Genomic DNA, 23,598 nt, shown 5'->3' with positions numbered 1-23,598 from the left:
ACTCTATCAACTGGGTAATATCCCAGCCCCTCCTCATTGTGTAATTCTGCCTCAGTTTAAATATATTATTCCCCTTTTCCTTTCAAATGAGTTATCTCAGAAACAGCACTGGCACCATGATGTCCCTTTAGCTTTCTGCTTTCTGTTTGCCTTTCCTAGCCAAGCTCTAACTTTTTACTAATTTAAATCTCCCTTACACTCCTTACTATCCCACGTACAGCTGCTGCTAGAATCCATGAGATACACAGGCAAGAGGGAAGGAGAGACCCAGCTGCTCTTTAACATGAGAAGCTCAGAGCTCTGTATAGTGGTGCCAACACTGAGAGAAGCTGCAGAGATGCCTACAGCTCAGCCTCAGGGACGGTTCATGCTGTGGATGTGAGGCACCCATGAGCTCTTGCAGCTGATCCACCTACTGTGGTTGACATTTGGAACCAAACATGCCGCTGCTGTTATGTTTGTCCTTTGGTGCCAGCTGGAGCTCAGAAGTGTCCGAAGTACATTTGATGGAACAGCAGGAGGATGAGCAAAAGGGTCTGTGACCAAAGGGGCTTCTGAGACAGGCTGCTGGCATTGGCCCTATAACAACAGCTTGCCTGAGCTAGTCTGGTCTAGGGGTGTCCATGTTTCAGTATAAAGCTCTAAAAGAGGCTAATTACCATTAAACCAGACAGATTGTTGAAAATTAAATCTGTGGGCTGTGTATAGTGATGTTCCCTCCATAAGGAGATAAACTATATCATGCTGAGTCTCAGGTCTGCTGTGAGTGGGACACAATGAGCTGTATAGTCCCTGCATGTGCATGAGGGGCAGAGCAATTCATTCCTTCTGCTGTTTATTCTTGCATAGGAAGTGTGAGAAGATGCTATGATTAGTGCTAATCTGTTTTAGATGGAGCCTGGTGGACCTTGGGGGATCAGTGCACATACTCCAGCACAGTGGGCCGTACAAATTAGAAAGCATTGTGTAGAGTGCAATTATGCAGATGTGTAGTGTTGCCATTATGTATTTCTGTTTTAGAACACATTGTATAAATCTCTGGGTTTCCTGCAAAAATGTCCATCTTTGCTATCACTGCCAGCTTACCAGACTGTTTTGTCATCTGCTCAAAGCTTGTTAGGGCTTTGGCATGCTATGCAGAAAAAATCTCTCAATGAGATGTGTGTTGTGAATTACAGTCCTGACAACTATCAAAGGCTGCATGCTGAGGTGTAGCATTAATATTTATTTGGGAACAGATGTCCTGGCTATTAGCCAGGGGACAACCTTGGTGTGTTAGATGTTGGGGAAAAAAGTCCTGCCCCTAAGAACTCAGTCCCTATATAGCAAGTATTAAAAATATTTAATATTTTAAATACTGGTAAAAGAACAGGTAGAATAAAAGTGAGGGTGGAGGTAATGCTGTAATAACTTCTTTTCCCTGAACTGAAGAAAACATTTCCAATCAAAGGCTGGTTTATATATTTACTTTAACTGGGGTTTAAGTATCCTTTTTTATCCTAGCATTTTTAAACTGATAAAGCCTAGCTATAAAATAATCTTATTTTGTGTGTACATTGATAAAGATGTTAAGAATTCTTAAACCATTTTCCTGCTCTGTAGAGTCATGGAAATGTAGCAACACCATATTTAAAAATCTGCTTTCTTCTTCCTGGTAAGATTTTTAATTCCAGTGGAGAATGACAACATCTCCTTCTGCTTTGTTAGTGTCATGCATGCATGTGCCTGCTGTTAGTTGTAGGACAATGACTTCACACCAGACACAACTGGGCAACAACAGGCAAAGCCAAAATAACACTCTGTTTATGTTGATAATAGCTTTCCTCTGGGCTTCGTGTTCTCCTTCTAGGGCAGAAGCTAGTTGCAGTTTTGCAGCTGGTCATCTGCTCAGATGGCTTTAGATGTCATGGTGTGCTGCAGGGTTAAAATATGTACAGATTTTCCCAATGCCATTTGCAGAGGTGAACAATAGCTGACTTGGCAGAAGTTGGATGCTCCAAAAGTCCTGCAGTGGCTCCTGTGCCAAGTCTTTGTGATGAGCATCCAGGAGTTAAGCTACACACTTTTGTACATCCTCTCCTTTCTTTGTGTGTGCAGCAAGATGAAGCTTGCCTCACTATTTGCTTTTCTAAATTAAGATGTCTCCTGGCAGGGCACCACTCAGGCGCTCACAAGAACACTGCTTGAAATGATGCACACTTACTGGCTGGGAGAAGCCCGAGGCTGATGGACATTCCAACATGCTCCCTGCAGATATGTAGGCATGGTCTCTGCACCTTGGTGTCAGCACAGGGGAATGTGGAGAACTCTGCCCAGAGTGTACCATTTCTATGAGCAATGGACTTTAACCTTCAAAATTAGAGGCCAGACAAGAAATTAACTCTATATAATGAATATTTGTGGATGGGAAAAAAATTATCCAGGGCCCATGATCCTCAATCCTTCACTCTGATTACTGATGAGGAAAGAGTAAGAACAATCATGACTTTCCCTGACCTCTTCTATAAGAAAGGTGTGGTGAGAGGAATAACAGCCTTTCTTTGATTGACCAGATTAGTTCATCTTCACCAGAAGGAAGAAAGACAGAAAGTGTCATTTCAAAGCTTGTAGCCCTACTGAGGAAGCTTCTGGGTTTTTTTCCCCACGCAGAGGAACAGTGGGCTCTGCATGTCAACATTGATGACAAGCCAACAGAAAGCACAGAGACCAGAGGCTTGACTCATCACCATGGATGCAAGGGCAGTTTTTTGAACCCACTGCATTCATGGAAGCAGCTTTCTTGGAGAGGTGATTCATCATTGAGGAAGTCCAGGACAGAAGGGACAGCTGTGATCTCTTACATAAACTCCTTCCCTGACTGTAGTAGCACTGAAAATGACTTGCTGCTTCTGGGAATGAGCCACATGGTGCAGATCTCAGGGACTCGTCTCCTCACTGTCAGTTCTGAATTACTAAGGCTGAGCCACTACATGTAACATCCCCTCATAATGGGGTCTTTGTCAATAAGGACTTGCAGACAGTTTAATAGGTTTTTCTCAGGACCCCAAAAAGATTGCATGGCCATTTCTGGAAAGACCTAAGGCTTTTGTCTTTTCCACACTGCAGAAATTTGATGTATGTTTCATCCACCTAGTCCAGGAGTGTCACATACTGTGGCCAAAGCTTGATTACACAAGGTGACAGCACCAAAAAATTGGCCCACTTCTAATCAACAGTTCTGCTACAAGTAAGCCAAACAGTTTTGGGAAATTCTGATAATGCACAGAGATTTGGGGGGGACCACAGGTAAACCTCAAAAAGGGGCACCAGCCCTAGACAAAGAACTGCAAAAAGTGAAGGGTCAGAAAGAAACTGTGTGGGTGAGGAAAAATGGGACTACATGTGTGTCATGGAACCAAAAACTTTTGAGGATTTGTAGCAACTAACGAGTGATGGACAGTCGCAGTGGGTGACTTTGAGCTTTAGGCATCTTCTTCATGAGTTGTGGTGAAGTTTGAAGGATGGAGAAGAAAGGAGGAGCATGTATGACTAAACTCCGTGAAAACACAGATGAATTATATAGAGGGGCATACATCCAGAATGAAGACAATGAAGAGCATCTGAAGGGCAAATAAATAAGACATCAGAAAGAGTAAGTCTTGAGAAAGCATAAGGATTAGAGAAAGAACAAGGACTGTTGAAGGATGCAACCAAGGGCTCTAAGTACATCTAAACATCCTTGGCTCCAAAATTTTCTAATCTGAAGATGGTGGCTGGGAGAGCACTCAGGGGAAATATTGTATGTGCTTACCCTGCGTTCATACTTTTCCCCAGGCATTTGGCTTTTGCCCACTGTTGGAGACAGGAGCTAGATGGACCTTTGGCCTGGCCCAGTGTGGCTGCTCTTCTGTTCTTGTGTTCTGGTATTGTGAAAGAGTTGGAGTCCTTGTGGTAAGTCTTGCGCTCTTTAGCACAAGCTGCAGGACAAACCATGGTTATCATGGTGCCATTGCTGAGTCAGACACAAAGGGATCTTGCTGACATTCTGCATTGCTTTGCACACAACATGCTGAACAGACTGTGAAGAAAAGACTGTATTTCCCAAAAACAACCAGTCTCTTCATCAAGATGACTCTTACGTAGGTACAGCAAATTGCTGTCTCCTGCAGACAGGCTGCTCCAGCTTAAGGCTATGGAAGGGTGGCAGCAGCAGCTTTCTGTCTAACAGATTATGTTTGAGTTTAGCATCCAGGGTGTGCTGCTGGGACTGCCTGGAGAGCCTCTCTGGGGCATTCCCCTCACCTCTGTCCCACTGCAGCCCTGTAGCCTCTGTTCTTCAGGCTGTTGCCTACAATGTGCTTGTGAAGCTGCTTTTGTTCTCTGGGGGAGATGAAGGTGCTGGCAGTTCTTTCCATTTCTCTCTTTGCTTGCATCTCAGCAATGAGGAGACAGGAGAACTTCTGAGCCTCTCTACTGGATGTTTTGGCTGCCTTGCTCCTCCCCCACTTCTTTGGCTCTGTAGTCCCTCCACGGTAGTTGTACTCTTTTGGTTGTAATTATGTCCATGAATAGTGCTATCCTGTCTTGCCTATCAGGGCTAGCATTACCAGGAGGGGTCTCCATTTTTCCAGGAACACTGTGGCACTTTTGAAAAATAAGTATCTCCCAAGGACATGAATCTCCTGAGAGCTGCACTCACCTTTTTCCTTTTTGCTTGTCCTTGTTTATTCATTCCCATGGTGAGAATGACAGTATCTTTTTTTTTTTGCAAGATGTTTTTTTTTCCCACAATATTTTATCACTTATCATATTTATCAGGTAGGAAGAGGGGAGGAATCTGTAGGTAGAAAGAAGGGGAATTTGGTTCCAGAGTGAATGAGAGGACGGTCAGAGGGCCAGAGCAATGTTTATACACACATACAGTAATTTCTTGCTCAGTGTATGCATATGTATGCATGTGAACTACATATGTTAACAATACATTTTTTCTAAGGTCAGTGCTCTTCTCTGCAAAGCCCAGACTCCACTTAGGGGAGAAACAAGACTTGTCAATAAATGGATCCAATTTAAAAGAAACTAGGTGGAAATAATGATGAGGAAATGAGAAAAATAAGCTTTTGATGAAATAATTAATGACTAGTTGTGACACAATCTCACAACAGCCATCCAAGGCTCAGAGAGATCAGAGGAGACAATTTGCTGCCAGACAATGCTTACTATGCAAAGCCAAGTAGCCTCCTGTTTGCAATTTAAAATCATACCCATATACATGAACTGCAGTTGGTGGTGGCTTGTTTGTTTTAAACTCTCTCTAACAAAGTAACAGCACTCCCTTCGCGTTGCATCCGAAAGGGGAGCAGACCAGCGGGTTCTGAGCAGCTATGTAGCGTGTAAAACAGGTCCAGCTCTAAGGCAGCTAAAGCCAGGAAATGAGTGTTTCAACATGTGTGAATTATTTTACTGCCATCAAACTGAACAGATCTCTGCTGCTCAAAGATCTGGTCCAAAAGACTGAAACTAGTGATTCTTAGCTGGGGGTGTCTGGGCTAGTAAGGTCTTCTGAAGAGTCTGCAAAAGGTGGAAAGAAAAAGCAAGCCTTCTGTCAGCAGGCTTGCATTTACTGTCACCAAGTCCTCACCCCCTATTGGCAATATTTTTATGAACCCACAAGTGGACAAAGAAGAAAAACACTTCGCACAAAATATTTTTTGCAGAAGGCTCAATTCTGCCCTTGGAGATTATGTTCCTTACACCAGCCATGCTGAGCTGCGGGTGGCAGTGGGTTGACTCGGCGGCGAAGTAGCTTTTGAAGGAAATCTTGCTGTTGTCTCCATTCACCCAAATCTGCTTCCATGGCAGCATGGTCTTAGCAGTGCAAACTGGATTGCTCTGCCCAAAAGCACTTCAGGAGTGCACCAGATGGGCTGTGACTGGGGGCGTGTTCAGTCTGCATAGCCACACTACAGATAGTCTGAAACCACCAAAATCACTGCAATAGAGACACAAGATGGCCACATGATGTATTTCACAGCAGAACCTGCTTCTTTGCAAGACATTACCTGTCATTCCAGAAGAGCCACTGCCACCATGCTTCACTCAGCTCCTGAGACAAAGGCTGTGGAGGTGCAGAGCCAGCATCTCCCTGCTCAGCTCAGGGGTTAGCTCCTTTCACTGGGCTGCTCAGCACTTCTGCCATCCCAAACAGATTAGTGGAGGAAGGCATGTTGGGAGACAGTCCACTCCTAATCACTTCCAGAGGTCCTGTTTCCAACTTGGTCAAGGCACTGCTGAGTCATTTTCATGCAGAATGAGTTATGGTTGTGTTTAAAACCTCTTTATTACCCTTCAGTAATCCAGAGCTCAGTCTTGCGTTTTTAATATTGCTCTTCTAAAGGGCAGATTTATATGTAAAGCACTTTACACTTTGGTTTCCTCTTAAATAAAACTAAAGTTGTTCTTATGAGTGCTTTATGACATTAACTAACTAGTCCTGACAACACCCTGATTTTACATATGCACAGCAGAAATCTTGGACAAGCTTCTTAAGTCTGGTGTTTTCAATTCTCATGATTTTATTGTGAGTCTAGGGTAGGCTTTTTCTTCAAGTCTCAGCTTCTGGAAGCACACAATCACATGATGTTCTCACTTTTTTTTTTTTTTAACAATACATTTCTAATTCTTCCAGTTACAGGGGAAAGCCTGGGGAAAATGTGATCCAAATGCATTACAAGGCTCAGAAACCAGATGCCAAATGAGAAGCCAAACTGTGTTGCCATTTTTAAATATCCAAAGCTTTAAGGTAGTCTAAGTATGCTCTCAGTCTTCACCCATGTTTTCTGAATGTGAAAGGGCTCAGCAGAAAATAAAGCTTCACATTTCATGGACACAAAGGCAAATAAAGTCTTCAGGGGTGATAATATTCTCCATCTCCCCCTTTTGCTTACTTGTGTCTGATTTTCATCCTGCATGTGCTTTGCTTTCCACATTGTGAGTAGTCACATTCCTCACAGTGGTAGAGAAAAGCACACAAATAAATCTTTGCTGGAACAGAGCAGATTTTAAATCAAATCAAAATTTTACATACAAGTAATGTCAAGGTTTTAAACTCTTCCATCTGTTATTATATGCTTGTAGAGTGCACTTTGCATCAGGCCAGGGGATACAGTTCACGGCTCTCAAGGCTACTGTAACACAACCACCATTACTGCTACTGAAGCTTCTAGTACTATTACTAATAGAATAGAGTTGTTAAATAGACTTTGTGATTGTGTTTGCATAAAAAGTTGCAAGAAAGCCTTCAGTAAGCTTTTCTTGTGCTGTAGCACTGCAAACCAGCTTTTTGTATGTTGTAAACAGAGCTGGACAACAAAAAATGAGTGACATACTGATTTTATGGCATAGGTTTTGTGTTTCTTTTACTTCATTATTGGTTTTATACTGAAGCATATAATTTTTCCCACTATTTCCTGTTGACACATTTGCAGATCAAAGACCATAGGTGGCTGACTTTGGGGCAGTGATTTAGATTTCTCCCACTGGTTTTTAGTCTGTGTAATGCTTGCTGCTCTGCCTGGGAATCTAATGCTATTTTAATTACTCCATGCACGTATTTCTTCTTTAGCTATTAGAAAATCTCTGTTTGTTAGACTTGGAGGCCAGAGCTTTCCCAAAGAAAATACTTCCTAGCCTGGTAATCCTAATGATACAAGATTGTCTTTATATTTATTATAAAGCATCCTTTTCTTCATTTTCTCCCATGGCTTCCAGACAAATGTTTCTGTGACTCCCCAAACAAATCCCTTGTTTCTCCAAGTTGGACAGTTGCCTCCCTCTCACTTCTGCTCAGTTGAACAATATCTTCTTCTCCTTTAAGCATTTTTATCATGCTTGATGCTTTTTAAACCATTGTTCCTGTTTGCCCACATGTTTACTTGCTGAGTAGAAAAAATTTGCAGGTAGAATCAAAAGAAGCAGTGGTTTCCATCCTGTGGTGCCCAGTTAATATGTTAGCACACCTTCACATGTCAGGCTGCCAGAAGAAGCCACAAAGGAGCTCCCTGTGCCAGCCACATGGAGCTCAGCCACCATCGCTCTATCAAAAGAGCTGATGGGAAGGTCAATTGCTTGCTTCAAGTATTGACCACAAACTTATTTAGACAGGTTTGGTCTAGGAATCTAAGAACTCCTGTATTGCAGTCTTCCTGGGATCAATTCTCTGCTCACTTCCCTCACTTTTCTGCATAAGTAAGGTTGCTTTAATTTTGCAAATGTCCTCTACTTTTGTTCCAAGCCAAACAACCAAAGTTGTCTGTCAAAGTTTGTCTGTCAAAGCCAGACAACCCTAGTTTATGTTTACTCTTGTTAAAGGCAGTCTGTTCTACAGGCACAGCCGAACCAAACTGAGACAGAGTGACATTTGCTTAAGAGTTGGACTTGATGATCTTTGTGGGTCCCTTCCAACTCGGAATATTCTGTGATTCTATATTGAAATTTTACACTGAGGAAAGTGAAAAAGCCTCCAGTTGATGAATTTGCTAGTATCAAACAAGTGAAATACTATCAAGCACAGGACAACCACAAATAGGTCCTTCCCAGCAAGGAGCCAAGTCCCTGCTAGACCCTTTCCTCTCACTTCCAACTGGAACAGCTCCCCTTCCAAGAGGGAAAGAGTTGCTGTTGAGATGAGCTGCATGGTGGTGGTGTGACAAGGTGCCTTGGCAGTGCTTTTGCAAAGTCAGCCTCCAAGTAGGAAGCAGGCTAACATGTTTCTTGGACAATACAAGGTAAGGAGGGAGGGATTTATATAGGGATTGTGTAACTATGTTAAGGGGTATAAAAAGGACAGGCAGTCTAGCAAAGGAGATGGTTTATATATGCAAGGTCAACAGCTAACTTAGTAGGATCATAGAAAATATCTTGCTGAACTGAGGAATGGGAAAGAGACACATACAGTACTGATTCAGCTGGCTGTGCTCCTCTGTGTCATTCCTTGATAGATTTACCATGTAGTTTTGGTTTGGTTTCCCCTCTCCAGTCCTGTAGAGGGTGATTCCTTTCATGATGATTTAACACACACCTTATAATATAGCAACTCAAGATAGTGAATTGAAAGATTTGTGTTGCTGATTCTGCAACAAATGCATCAAGTGCCAAATGTGCTTTCAATAACTTCCTGCATCAAGCTGAACTGGTTGGTCAAAGGCATCTTCAAAAAAACCCTCGGTCAGACCTGGGCATGATTTGATCTACTGTCTTTCATTCCCTGATATTTACTGCAGAGGCAGTTTGTTTCCACGTACAGCTTTGCTCCTCTACCGACTGTTGAAGCTGCTTAAATAAGCTGCACTCCAGTATTGGACATTGACCTGTGTTTTACTTGTTTGTTTAGTGAAACTGCCACATAACTGACCCAGCAGAGTCAGGAGTTATAAACAAACTTTGACTGAAGAGTGTGTGTTTCATTCAGCTTTCACCTTGACACAAAGCCTTTGCTTTCTGGAGGAGCAAAGACACTCTCTGGAGTACCTCAGCACAGTGCACACCAACTTCTCTTCAGTAAAGCACAGCTAGAAAAAGGCAGCAAAAAGTCCTATGGCATGCAGGGGTGGTTTGTTGTTGTTGTTTGGGGTTTTTTTGTTTTTTATCTTAAAGAGTGTGTGATTAACTTACAAGCTCTTTATGTTAATGGACTCCAGTATTAGGCTGCTTCATACCTTTATGATATATAAAGCTGCTGTGAACAGATTGGCCTATGATCTCATTTATGTCACTGTAGATTCAAAGTGACTCACTTGAAAACACAACTTACAGCAGGTCTCCATGAATGTTCCTAAGAATTAATTTGTCCTATGGTAGGTTTCTGTTTATTACACATGAAAGTGCAAGTTGTTTGGGTTTTTCTGAGGCAAAATTATTTGCTAAGGCTGCAAATATTTAAATTCATCTAAATATTGCAGAATATGAATTCTGTTCTATTGAATATTTTAGTCTGGACAAACAGGGCTTACATTGAAAATGCAATATAAAGCTCTTAATCTCCAGTTAAAACTATTAAAAGGAGTCCAACTGAAGTTGACTAAGAAAATAGTTACAGTATCAATTCTGTGGTCTGTTGCAAATAAGTGACAAGTGTTACTGCCTGGTTAATGTCAATGCCAGGAAATGACCACCATCAATTGTACGAAGTTAGCAATGCCTTTCAGAAATAAATCTTTCAGGAACTTGTGGAGGTTCTGACTTGGAGGAGCTTTCAGCAGGTATGTCTGCTTCGACAAATTGACAAATCTTTATATGTTTGCACCAGTAAATTCATTCAGAGACATTTTTCCTAAAGAGCTTCCCTGCAGGGGAGGTATTATACATGCTCTAGCCTGAAACTTGAGCTGGCCAGAGAATGGAAATTGTGTTTCACAGACGATTTTGAGATTTTGAAATTTGTTTTCATTCCAATTCAAAACAAAACCTCAAAATGTTGAAATTCTCCACAAAGGAAAATTCCACAAAAATAAATAGTTTAGGCTTATTTAGATCATTACAGCTTTTAAAAATGCATATATTACATAAAATAAAGAACTCTAAATGTTTTATTTTAAAAATTGTTGGCTTTTTTTCCCCCAAAAAAATAGTTGGTAAAATGATAGTTTCACAAGCATTTTGATTGTGATAGAATGGCATTTTTGGAGGAAAGCTACTCCATTAGATAATTCTCCATCTGAAGTCCATTAGAGTTCCTATTGCCAAATTGTCCAGACCTTTTGTTGTAATACAAAAACTCTACAAATAAGTCTAGTGCCAGAACCCTGGTGTGTAGTGCCGCTGCCTGTGGGCTTCTTGTTGCTTGTTTCTGCTACGACAAGACCTAGAAGATCCCCATGGGTGTCTCTTTCTCCTTGGCAAGGTGTGAGCAGGAAGAAATGAGCATTCTTTCTGAAAGAGCTCTGAAGGTGTGAGAGAAATAGCTTGCAGTTGCTCTTGCTGCTGTCAGGCTCCCAAACACAAGAAATTCTCTCCCTGGCAGGAGAGCCAGGAAACAAACTAGCACTGGGTATTAGCGCTGGTTCCTTCTGCTGAAAGGAAATGACCCCAACAAGGAAATGTGCCTCTTCTCTGTCACTAACAGAGCAAAGTCCAAGTGAATAGACTCTAGGACACTTCAACAAATACCAGTGACAACAGCCTGTATCCCACAGGTCAAAAGAGACAGTGGTGACATGCTTTCAATGCCTCTGCTGAATTTTGGAAGACTTGTGCAGTTCCAGGGTTATCCGAACTGAAGGGAATCTCATTTTTCATCCATGTAAAACTATGACCTATTTGACACCAGGACCAGATGGAGGATGCCTCACTAACTGAAGTCTACCCAAAGAGGAGCTTTAGGTAATACCGTGAGTGTTGGCGATACTGCATTGCATCAGGACAGCGGCACCAGAGACAGAAGCAATGAGGGTTGCACTGTATTCAGAGCAAAGGCAGTAGGAGCAAATGCTCTCCTGTACCAGCTGCCCTTTCACATCTCCTTAGGGACCTGGGCAAAATGGATGAAGCTAAAAGACTTTACATGTGCTGCTGCCTCTTTGCTTCTGATAAGCAAAACATATTTGATGTGGGTTGCTAGCAATGACAGCGACAGGTGGAGAGGTTATTGGATGACAAACCTGTTCACACAGGTCTAGTGAGATTCTTGCCCTGCACGCTGTGCCCAACAAGAAGGAGCAATGTTTGAGTCCCTATTGTATGTACACAAAGCCAGCATGTTGTCTGCAAGTGGGACACTCGGGCTTGGAGGGTAATTCTGGAATATGTTTTTCTCCTTGGGATATTTCTGAACTGCAGTCACTAGAAAGTGTCATGTAGCAGACACCCTCACTTGTTGAAAACTTGGTAGAACATCTGTACAATATTACGGTCATCAAACTATGTCTGAACCTAATTGGTTGCATGTTGGATTAATTACTTTAATATAAAGAACTGAATGCACTGAAGACCTGCCAGAGGTTGTGAAGAAGATCAAAGAAGGTCAGATAAAAGGCCAAATGTAGCTTTAGTAGGAGCAATTGTACGTTGTAATTCCTTCAGTGGAAGGACTCTTGCCAGATCCCAGCTGGGGCTGTGATCCTCAGGATATAGGCCTAGACAGAGCCTTCCCTTGACAGCCATGTCCATCCTCTCATACAATATTATGGTCCAGGCAGCTGTATGGTTTCATCTTCATCTGGGGCCAATAATTCAGTGTGATCAGCTCAAAATGCTTCAGTCCTCTGGGAAGTAAAAATCTCTCTTGAGAAATTTATAAATTAAGTGTCTTAAACTATTGTCAGAAACTCCATAAAAGCATCAGGAAAGAGGCACCAACCTTCCTGGTAACACTGCCACCCTCCCATCTCCCGAGAGACCATAACCACTGCAAAGCTGTTACCGTCACGTTGTGCCCACACACAACAGCTCCACTCTAAGGCCAGGAATTCACTGCATTGTAAAGAGGAGCCATTGCAGTTCAGTACCAAGCCTCCACAGAGCAGAGTCCTCAGTGCCTTGCACAGGAACTCACTTATCTTCAGAGGCCACTAGCATGGAGCTGTAGGGCACAGCTCCACCCTTCTGTTCTGTCAGGTGCAGATCCATTTGGGGAGCAGACTCACCAGAGTATTGATAGAATATTTGCATTAAGGTGAGATAGGTTTCTAGATTAAAAAATGCCATGAACTTATTTTTCCATCAGCTATTTGTGTCAGCTGTTCTTTATTGGTTTAGTGCCATCTCAAAGCAAGTAAACATCCCTGCTTAGTGTTCAGAAGCAGTGAGTGTCACTAAGTCTCGAACAAAGATGATTCTGGTGTTTTGGTGCAGATCTTCAGCAAATGTCATGAAGCATATAGCAAAACCTCAGCCCCTGCTGGGCGTACAACCAGGAGAGGCTGCCCCTTCTGCAGGGCTGCACACTACCTGGCCAAGGGCTTATACAAGATCCCAAAAACTTCTTCAAGGCTCAGTCTGTGCAATGAGAGATGCAAGACAGAGCTTATTGAACAACACAAGATGTTGCCATTAGGCACACACAAGGCAAAGGATCAACTCCGACACTTGAGCTTCATTTGAATTTTTGCTGCCATAGCTACAATGGTCAGGAAGAGAGCAACAGAGCTATGCTGGCAAGAAGCCTGGTGGGAATAGCCAGGTCTCCTTTGTGTTGTGCACCCCTCTAGCAGACTGGGGATGACAGCACAGGAGCCCTCTCCAGCATGAACCTGTCCTTTCCAGATTGGCATCTTCAAGCTTCCAGGGTGTCCCTAACCAAGACAAGGCAAGGAAGAGGGCCCACACTGAAAACTGGAGTGGCACTGGGCACCCTCGTGAGGGAATTTGCCTGCATCTCTGCTTCTTGACAGCAGTTCCCAGTGAGGCTGCACAGGCACAAGGACAAGATGCAAAAGCAGAATCTTGCCAGACATCAGGTTTGATCTGCACCAGATTCCCAAAGATCTTTGGGGCTCTTCCCGTCTGTACAAAGGGCTCTGTGTCTGGCCCTGGACATTTTAGGACTGGTCTTCCCTGACGGGACCTGGATGAATTATTGTATTCTATTACATGTACAAGGAACTCTTGAGATATGCCTAAACACAAGCCCTTTAATTATGGTGCGTGTGTTAGCAAATTAGAACAAACTGAGTGAAGGTATTAGATGAGGCTGCAATTGCACACTTGCTTTCTGCTGCTGCGTGGTCACTGACACAAAGTGAAAAGCTTGGCAGCATGTGAGAAGGGCAGCTGGCAGTCTCTGTTCCTACCCAAAGCCCTTCAAGGTTCTGGGAGATAAAGGTTAGATGGACTTGAGTCATTTAAGCACAAGCGCACCTGACTGAAATAATGAGCACATTTTAAAGCCTTTTATTTCCTTAAATAACAGTGTGTATTTAGGCACCTCTAAAAGGGCTGTGCTTACTTGGCACTCATCAACCTGCCACGGCTCATTAAGGGCCTGCCTGGACTCATGGCAGAAGCCAGGACTGGTGTTGAGCACTCCAGAAATTGCTCTCTAGCTCCAGTTCTGTTTGTTTTATTATCTTTGCAGAGCAAGTCATCTAGAAGTCACTTTCTGAAGAGCCCCATACTGAAAACCACCAAACACTCCATGGCCCTAAGTGGTGACTCAAACCAGTGTGATTTTTCCCCAGGATGTATGGGGAAGTCAAGGCACTGTGGCTGGAGTGTCCCTGTGACCTGTGCTTGTGACTTTGAATGGCTTCCAATGGCTTTGACCTTCTCGGCACAGGGCAGAGATGGCAGTGCCTCCAAAGTGCTGAGAGAGAAGTCCATTATGAACAGAATCCATGGGTTTGTCATTCCTTTTATTAATTAGCATTTCACTAATTAGTACTAATTTAGCAAATGAATGCCATGATTAGCTTGATTAGGACGAGAATGAAGGGGAAGGTGTGGGATATTGAGGAGTCTGCTCTGGTTTAAGTGAGGAGCTGCTGTCCTGCAGGGATGGAAGGTGCAGCTCGGTACTCGCATGGGGCTGGTCAGGACAAGTGTGCAGGCTGCTGCTGTCTGTGCAGAAGGCAGACACCCTCATCAGATCCCCAAGGCAGTGTGCTCCAGGCTGCCAGCCCTCTGCTGCCATCAGGGGTGTCATGATGGATTGATGTTTGTGTAGAGCCTATTGAGGCTGGCAGAAATCTACTGGAGAGGTGGAGACTATTGCTCTTGCTGGTGGGCACAGGGAACCCTGAGCCATTATCATGAGGCTTTTGACTGTGCTGTCCCCTTGCAAATGAGCACTGTGCAAAACAGGCACCTTCAGAGACTGTCACAGCATCTGCAGGGTGTCCCAGTGATGTTCATCCTTCCCAACTTCTACCTGCTGCCATCAAATCCCTGCACCCAGCCTGTCTGTGTCCTTGACACAACCACTAGGGTCCTCCCCAAATCCCACGGGAGAAATTTAAGTACAATAAGCAATTTTGTAATGGCCTCTTCCCATTGTCATGCTGCCTGATTAGAAAAGAGGGTAAAATCTCTACACAGGAACTTGGACAAATGCTGTCCAAAATATGACCATGGAAACCTGCCCATGTGCTGGGGTGCTGTGGGCACCAAGCAAGGGAGCTGAGCACTGATATGGCATCCTGGTGCTCATGGGGTGGCTCAGGCCTCTCCGAGAGATACAGCTCCTCCAGTGCCACTGAATCAAGTCAACTCCCACTGAGCAAATTTTACTGCTTTAATCACAAAATATTACTGCAACTGAGAGCTGTTCAGTTGATGCTGCATGTATCTCATGGACTGCTGCAAAGTCAAGTTAAATTAAGAAATTGTGAGCTCAGTAGTGGTCCAGAGGAAGCAGCAATTACGTATCTATTGTCTGATTACTGCTTTTTTTTTTGTAGCAGGCATGGCTCCTTGACATTAGGCCTATGGAATCTGCCCATTATTAGTAGTTTTAAATGGTCAAAAGGTTACAGCAGTAAGGAATGTTAGCAAAAAATGTCTCTGTGGAGTTTAAACAACCAGTATTTTAGGCAGGGCTTGGTGGGTTACTGTCCCTGCACAAACAACTAGAATGTGAGAGTCTGGGCTGGGAAATACTTAAACTGTTTGGAAAAACTTGTTTTGTGCAGCTTGAGAGTGTCCCTGGAGGCTGTGGCCCGATGCCATGACTCCTGGTAAAGGCTGGGCTGCAGTAACAATGAAGCTTTTATGGGGAAGCTGGAGAACAATCAGAAACTTTTTGGTCCCAAGGGATTATGGGGAGGGGAGTTCCTGGGTTCATGATGTCTGGCACATTATGCACATTTCCACCAGGATTTGGGGGTGTTCTGTGGCACGCAAGGTATGCAAATTGCTAAATGTGTTTTCAGTTTTGCTATGTTATGCTGTCTTCCTTGGTGATCATTTTCTCTTCAGTGTAGCCAGAAGACAAGATGGGTTTGTAGCACAAGAGCAGAAGTGTATTTTTCTTACAAGCAGTATTGCCCTATGAAGAGCTCATCTCTGATTCTCCAGCATGCTCCTGTCTGGGTGGCTGCAGGCTATTCACTAATTAAACTTTCTCTAGGACCAAGTGTCCTGAACAGAAAGGCATCTTTGATGGACCTCCTTACCAGTGATCAGAAGAGTGTACATAGAAACACATTCCTTTTTGCTATGGCTTATCATCTGCATGCTATAGCAGATGTCAGCAAGAGGTCTAGTAAGTCACTGAAGTATTCACTCCATCAGTGCTACAGCACTGTAATTCCGATTTTCTTCAAAGACATCACACTACTGGTAATTAATTTGAGGGCTTTGTTACAGAAGAGAAGGCATTTCCTGTTAGACATAGGCTTTCATTACTAATGGTGTTAGCTGCTGGAAAAAACAGGGCAGGATGGACCCTAAAGCCAAAGGAGAAGTTCAGCCTGAGGGCTGAACTGCCACTATACATCCATTCCAGCATCTGGTTTGGAAAGATTAAACTGACCCAATGCCCACTGAAATCTATGAAATGATTCCTGTAGGTTTCAGTAGACCTTGGAGAGGAGCATCCAGAGGCTGAGGAGCAGGTAAGCCAGCCTGCAGGAGCAATTACTGCCTGTGAGCTTGCAGTGGGGGCTGTGGCCATGCCCTGTGCCCTGCACACACATGCCAGGACAGCAGAGGGCTGGGCTAACCCTTGTTTGCCTGGGCAAGGGAAATGAGTCTGGGAGTGAAGAGCTTGGAAGTGAGTATTTTTGTTTTAGATTACAGAAATGTGGGTACCAAGCTGAGACTGCCCAAAGATTGTAGGATTCAATGTGTTTTATTGCTCCTCTCTTTCCTTTCTCTGGACTCTCAAGGAAGTGAACCAGTGACAAGCGGGCTGTCTTGCTGATTGGGTTCCCCTGCAAGGGTGCCCTTATCCCCATTTTGTGCATCTTCCCCCATCATTTGCTGAGGCTTAACCTCAGGCCTGCTTCCAGTTTGGAAATACTGAATGGCCCTTAATGACAGCAGCACGAACAAAACCCTATAAAGCCAAGATTTGTGATTTACATGGGGTTAATTACCACATCAAGCATGTTTATTCACTTCTCTAATAAATTCTTAAGACAGGAACAAGTACTAGCTTGACCAGATTCATCTGTGCATATATTTTTCTTGTAGACGTTTTTGCAAATCTGTATGTGCAGGATAGAAAGAGGCAAGGGATGCCCATTATTTAGGCAATAACTCATGAGCTGTGTGCTTTTTTGCCTGAAATGGCATTTACTTCAGATCTGGTGCAAAATTGACTTTATCAATACTTTTGTTGCCTTTTCTTTTTTTAAAAAGGAGACTAGTAGGTCATAAATGAATATTTATTAACTACAGTAGTGTGATCTATTACTCTGACATCCACTTGCCACAGGTGGAATGTGAGGTCTATGTCTGTTTCTACAAAACTAATAAGACCTGATCATTATATCCATGAGATTAAAAATCTGCAGTAGCAGATGCTGGTGCAAGTCCAGGATCTGTGGTGTGAAGCTGTGCTTCTGTGAGGATCCAACAAAGTTTGTCATTTACTTACATATTACTAATGACAACGAGTTGAAGATTCACACCATAAATTTGGATTAATAGCTTGGTTTAATCAGTCTCATTTACTGATATAGAGAGGTGACCAGTGGCCTCTGGTTTTACGTGATGGATCACTTGAATGTCTCTATAGGGACCATACTGCCCCTGACTCAATTGCATTCTGATATACACTGGTGGCAAAGAGGTTTTCCTCAGCTGTTGATTCAAGCGTAGCTTTAGCCACCTTCTAGGTTTTTAGTGGCCACACGTGTGTAAGGTTGACTGCAGTGTCCCTGATTTCCTAGGAAAGTACTTGCAATGGCTCAGCACTGTACTGATGGGGGGCCCCCTGCCATTCCTTAGGAATTTGTGTCAGAACATTTCGTACAATGCAGAAAATTTTGTCACCTTCAGTCAAAGGAAGCTGTTTGCATTAATGCTTAAAGGTAATGTGAGACAAGGCAAGCTCTTTACTTTAGAACACACATTGTGCCATTGAAACAAAGAATCCACTGTGGTGTTTACCTTCACTGCAAATGCATTAGCAAAGTAGGATTATTTGCAATCAAATAAAATAGTACTGCTTTTAGGCAGAAGTTCTGGGTGTTCAGTGAAGTATGCTCCTCAGCTTTTTTACCATTTATCAACCCCAATACATTCCTCCCCAATTTTTTTTATGCCTTCCATTAATAGTTAAGAAAAACCTAGGGAAAACAAACACTCTATTTCTGATTGTTTATTCACCAGTCTCTTAGGAACCATAATTACGTCTCCCAGGAATTGTGTTTTATCATACTGTGTATCTTAAAGAGCCACTTTAGGTAAAATAACAAGGAGTGCCTTATGAAGGAAAATTGGATTCATTTTAAGACTTTTTTAACCCTCTGAAGAATGGCTCTTTGTTTACTTCTTTAGTGCATGTGGCAACTTGCCCAAGTAAATACTATACTGCATAAATACCAGAGATTGGTATTTATGATATTACATAAACATACTCTGAATAATGAGTCATTGTAACAGTGAGGAAGAACATGAGCAGTATACATTGCAGTCAATGCACTATTCCTCATCACAGTATTAAGTGGCACTGAAGCGATGTAGTACAGAGTGACACTGAGAATGGAGAGGAAAAGACCTACAGAACTGTTTAGCACATCCGAGTTTACTAAACAAAACAGAAAGCAGCCAAAACAGGAATATGATAAGAAACACAGCAGGTGAGTCATCAATATGCAGAGGTCAGAAATCAGTGGTTAGGTATATTTTGGGGTTGATTGGCAGAAGGCTTATTTCTCTTTAAGCTAAAGTACCTCACAATGTTGTTACAAGGAGCTGAGCCCTCAGGGTTCAGGCTCCTGACCCACAGTGATACAGGTCTGCTTATGGCAATACGATGTTGATACCAGTTTTTCACTCATGGAGCGACCTTTCAATTACTGGAGTCTTAGTTTGTCCAACTATAGTTTTATTAAATATTTACCTGCACTTCAGCAAAATTCTGTGTGTGCAAGGATTTGTGTGAACAGAAGTGTCACTGTGCCACACTTTGCATTACTGCCAAATGATCGGGCTCCTCTGCTGCATGGGGCTCATACCTGAAAAATCAAAACCCTAAAGGGAAGATGTGTATGCCAAACCCTCTCTTTTAAAGCCAGCAGGGTATTAACAAACCTTATTTTTCAAATCCATGTTGTAGTCTGTCTCATCCAAACAGAAAGACCCCAAACAAAAATACAAACACTCAAATCCTCAAAGGTTCACTGAACCCCCCCCCCCTTTCAAAAGGATGATAAAAATTGCCACCCATAATAAAGCACCAGCCTAAAAGCATGATTTTAAAAAAAAATTTCCTCCTTCCCTGGAGCAGTCACAGCCCTTAAAGAACAGCAGAGAACTCCCACAGGCAGAGCATATCCACAAAGAAGGTGGTTGATCCTCCTAAAATCCAGAAGTTTGGGGGTGTACTATGCTGGGCGCACCTCCCTCCCTGAATGTAGCTTTGCACATTGTGAAAGAGCACTTTGAAGAGAAAACACTCCTTGTGTTTGCTGTGGTTTGCTGTCAACAATAAGCATTTCCTAGGTGTGACTAAAAGGATGAACTGAGGAATACCCCTGCTCCCCCTGCTCTCTCACCTGAGAAGATAGCACTGGATATCCCCAGTGGCCTGGCAAAGTTCATGGGTCTGTGGGAACCTCTGGATTACTACATGGTTAGTAGCTGTTTATTGTGGTTATTAAACGGAACCTTCTTTCTCTAGTTTTTTCCTGTTTTTACTTCTTTAGTCAAATACACGGGGTTTAAATAGAGCTGTGTTTTTTGATGTTCTTCTGGGTGCCATGTGCTATTCCATCTCATACACAAGGCCTTACCAGATGAGTGGAACAGGCATTGACTTTTTTTTCCCTTGTGCTTTACAGCTTTTGTAAAAATAGGAGGTGACACAGACGATGGGAGAATAGAAGGCTGCTGGTCTGCAAGGAGCAATGTTTAGAGGATGTGTTCTGGGCCGGGACCCAAATGCACGGCAAGACTTGACGAGGCATTGCTAGCAAGTCTAGGAATGGCTGGGATGCCCTCTGTGCCATTCTGGAAGACGGAGGATTTATGCCTGGGCCACTTGCAGACAGCTGCCTGAAGCACTGCAGGTCCAGGCAGAAAGTTACACTTTCAAGGTTTTTCTGTATTTCCTATTTTCCCAGAATAAAATGAAGCAGTAATGTATACTAGCAAAGTTGACAGAACAAAAAATATGGTCAAATTTCAAATTCAATCACAGTTCCATTTTTTATTTTAGTATTATTAAATCAGCAGCACTACCCAAAGCCTTTGGTTTCATGGTGTATGATGCTCTTCAAACACATACTGGGATATTGTGCCAAGACATGCCCCCTTTGTTTGGATTTTGAAGCCGTGTCTTAACTATCAGTTATATTGAGGCCTGTCCCAGGCCACTTTAATCTGAATTCTTTCCTCATGTTGCTTGGGGTCTTCTATTCTCACTTCCTGGGAGCCTGGGTGATGAGATGGCAGACTGAGGTCAGCACCAAATGCTGGTAACAAGCAAGTTCCATCCAAGCCCCAGAGAAATCAGTGAGAAAGCTTAGGTGGACAGCTGTCATTTTGACTCAGGTCCAGAAATACTAGGAAAATAACAAAGGGGACAGAAAGAAATAGCTTGGTCAACTTTTGGGGGTTATTCCTCCTGTCTTTTAAAAGGAATAAATACACGGCCTTTGTTAAAAATTTATCTGAGAAGTTGTTTTCCCAGTCTGCTGTGTTATAGCAATGTGCCTGTGTGATGAAGGCAGAGTTTACAGGTTTAAAATTTCTTTTTCAGTGTAGTTCATTACAAGGAACTGTGAGTCACCAGTCTTCTCTCTAACACACTGGTCTGCTTGGCATAAAAGCATTCACACACTTAGCATAAGCATGAGGGTCACACTAACAAAGAATGATAGCACTGCTTAAGTAGTTAAATTGGTTATTTATTCATTTAAATGTATGCAGATCTGAAGCAGCTTCCAAACCTCTGATTAGTTTGTAACTTATTCTGTTCTGTCTTGTTCTTTTGTTTTGCACAAAAGGATGCAGACACCATTTCACTGACAATTGCTTTGGAAACACAGTCCTCTGTGGTACCTATTGAAGAAGAAAACAGGCAAGAGACTGCTCTTCATTATTTCTGCATGAGTAAACTGCACACCCAGGATTTCAGCACTCACTGTGCCTGTAGAAATGCACATGAAAAATACTGTTCCAGGCAAAATGTATATATGTGGGCCTAGTCCACAGGCAGGACTTAAAATTAATTTTAGATTTTACCCTTTTCAGAAGTTCAGCTGTCTAAACAAGACCATTATGTTTTGGCTCCTTGCCCCAGCTATTTCTGCACAAGTGAGTATCCATGTGATTGCAGAATGGAGAGAAGAATGATGCAAACTCAGCATATAACATTTGTTGAAATGTCTTAGAAGAGGATCTTATAACTTGAAGATGGCATCATGGTTCCTCAGTGGTCCTGCTTCCTTCTGCCACTCCCCACATATGCACACAAAGCAAATTCTGTCTCCCAGTTTCACCCACTGTTCTTTGTACAACAACTGGCATTTTTCAGACATATTTTCTCTCATTTTTCAAGGACCTTTTCTGTTATTTTAGTTTATTTTGAAAGCAAAAAGATAAATAAATCTGAAAACAATATATGGTCAAGTGTTAATCAAAGTTTTCTGACAGGCAGGAAGTTGGCATCCAGTTACCAAAGCAGGAGACTTGTCTCTTTTCTTGTTCAATTTTCAGTTCAATATCAGATTTTGGGGGTCCTGAAAATATAACTGCTCTATGGAAGAAAATATGTCTCCCCTGTATCTCAGCTATCCTGAGGGGTAAGAATGGTTCATATTAAGGATTTTCTACTCCACAGATAATGTCTGTTTAAACAAGATTTAAAGATTCTCACATCAAAATGATGCATGGACCACATCCAGAAATATATTACATTAAGACAAGATGTATAGCTATGGATGTATTTAGACAGGGAAAAATGCAAAATTAGTTAATGGAATTTTGTACAGTTTTGTGTAGAGTTAAACCTCATTAAAAATTGCATTTAATTCTACAGTTCATTAAATCACAAGCAAGGCACACTCTGCCAGGACCTGAGGAGCTGAGAACTGCCCCAGACAGAAAGTGGTGGCTGCAGAGGAAGTGCTGGTAAGTCAGAGGGCACTGAGGCTGGAAAGTGTGCTTGTATGACCATGGGCCCACATCAGATCTTTACCCAAATGTATGGAAACTCCATCCTTCCCTACAGTCAGAGGGCAGGAGTGTCACCATTCCTGCCACTCACTGCCTGAGAGCAAGGAGGGGCAGGGATGGGTCAACATTCAGGTTTTGTAGTGGCATCACCCAGTTGTCACCTGCCCTACTCCAGCTGGGACAGGAGCCACTGATCCACAAGCACTTCCATGCTCTGCATGGCCCTGCTCTCACTGCTCTGGTACCTCCAGCAGTCCAGGGCACCTCATCCATTTTCATCCCCCACAGCTCACTGAGAACATTTGGCCTTGGCTTTGCACCTCTGTGGGCTCTTGACTCCTTTTCTTTCAGCCAGATATCTGCTTGGACATAGGGATCAAAGTGTCTCAGATTGACTGCAGGTGAAAGAAAAATGAGCAAGAGAAGCTCACTGAGAATAGGCAGACTGATGATTATGTTGTCTGTCATATCTATATATTTCACTTTTCCTGGTATTGTTTCTAATTGCTGGGCTGTGGTAGGATTGTGCTCTTGAATTTCTAAATAGAAATACGCTGAAAAAATTACTATTTCACCCAATGCTGTGCAGTCTGTCCCTTCTTATGCAGACGTCTGTGAAAGTACTTACGTACATTTTAGTATAAGTCCTGTAGACTAAACATACATGAATGTTTATTTTCCCACTCCACAGAAGCTTCTGTTTCTCTGCACCATTAAGGATTTGCCCCATCTCTATGATGCAGCTCACCCATCCAACTTCAATTCATGATAAACAATTTACTGCAGAGTATCTGAAGAAAAGCTTAGTACCAGTACAAAAGGTACTCAGCTACTTGGTAGCTCTACAAGAGATGGGTGCCAGAGATGTCTAACAGCAGCCACAGATAATAAACTGCATAATAAGCTGGATAAGAAATTACTACAATGTCCTGGATAGTTGATACAGTTGATATTGCTGACAATAGCGGGACCTCCAGCCTTTGGACAGTAGTTAGAGGCTTCATCATGCAATGCCACAAGTATCAGTGCATTTAAGAACTACATACTTAGTATACTCAGGGGCATTATTCATAGAATATTTTCTATAAAATCAGTAGTTTATTCTGGGAAAAAAATCTTAGTATTCTTGTCAGATACCTCCAAGTGAATCACTAGTCATTCTTGCTCACTGACGAGATCAGTTGATTTTCTCCCTATCAGCAAATGCTTTAAACTCAACCTGTGATCTGAAGAGAACAGGCAGTGTATGCTCTTTCAACTTCACCAGCACACTAATAAAGATTCTGCAATTGTATCTTATCTGACAAGATGATTAATTGCATTGCTGCACGAGTGTAAACA

The 23,598-nt window shown here is 42.7% G+C and overlaps 1 long non-coding RNA gene across 1 annotated transcript; it reads left to right on the top strand.

The window, feature by feature from the left end:
• The first annotated feature begins 18,296 nt into the window (after positions 1–18,296).
• On the top strand, positions 18,297–21,661 carry LOC121664409. The gene is made up of 3 exons (XR_006016006.1): positions 18,297–19,711; positions 19,920–20,174; positions 21,087–21,661. It is a non-coding gene; the product is annotated as an uncharacterized LOC121664409 (long non-coding RNA).
• Positions 21,662–23,598: the final 1,937 nt, after the last annotated feature.

This window comes from Corvus kubaryi, unplaced genomic scaffold, assembly GCF_017639235.1.
Source record: "Corvus kubaryi isolate FWS band 111438036 unplaced genomic scaffold, C.kubaryi_AGA036_p1.0 37300, whole genome shotgun sequence".
Taxonomy (NCBI): Eukaryota; Metazoa; Chordata; class Aves; order Passeriformes; family Corvidae; genus Corvus; species Corvus kubaryi.
Note: the sequence above shows the minus strand (reverse complement) of the source record. Positions and strands in the feature narration are given on the sequence as shown.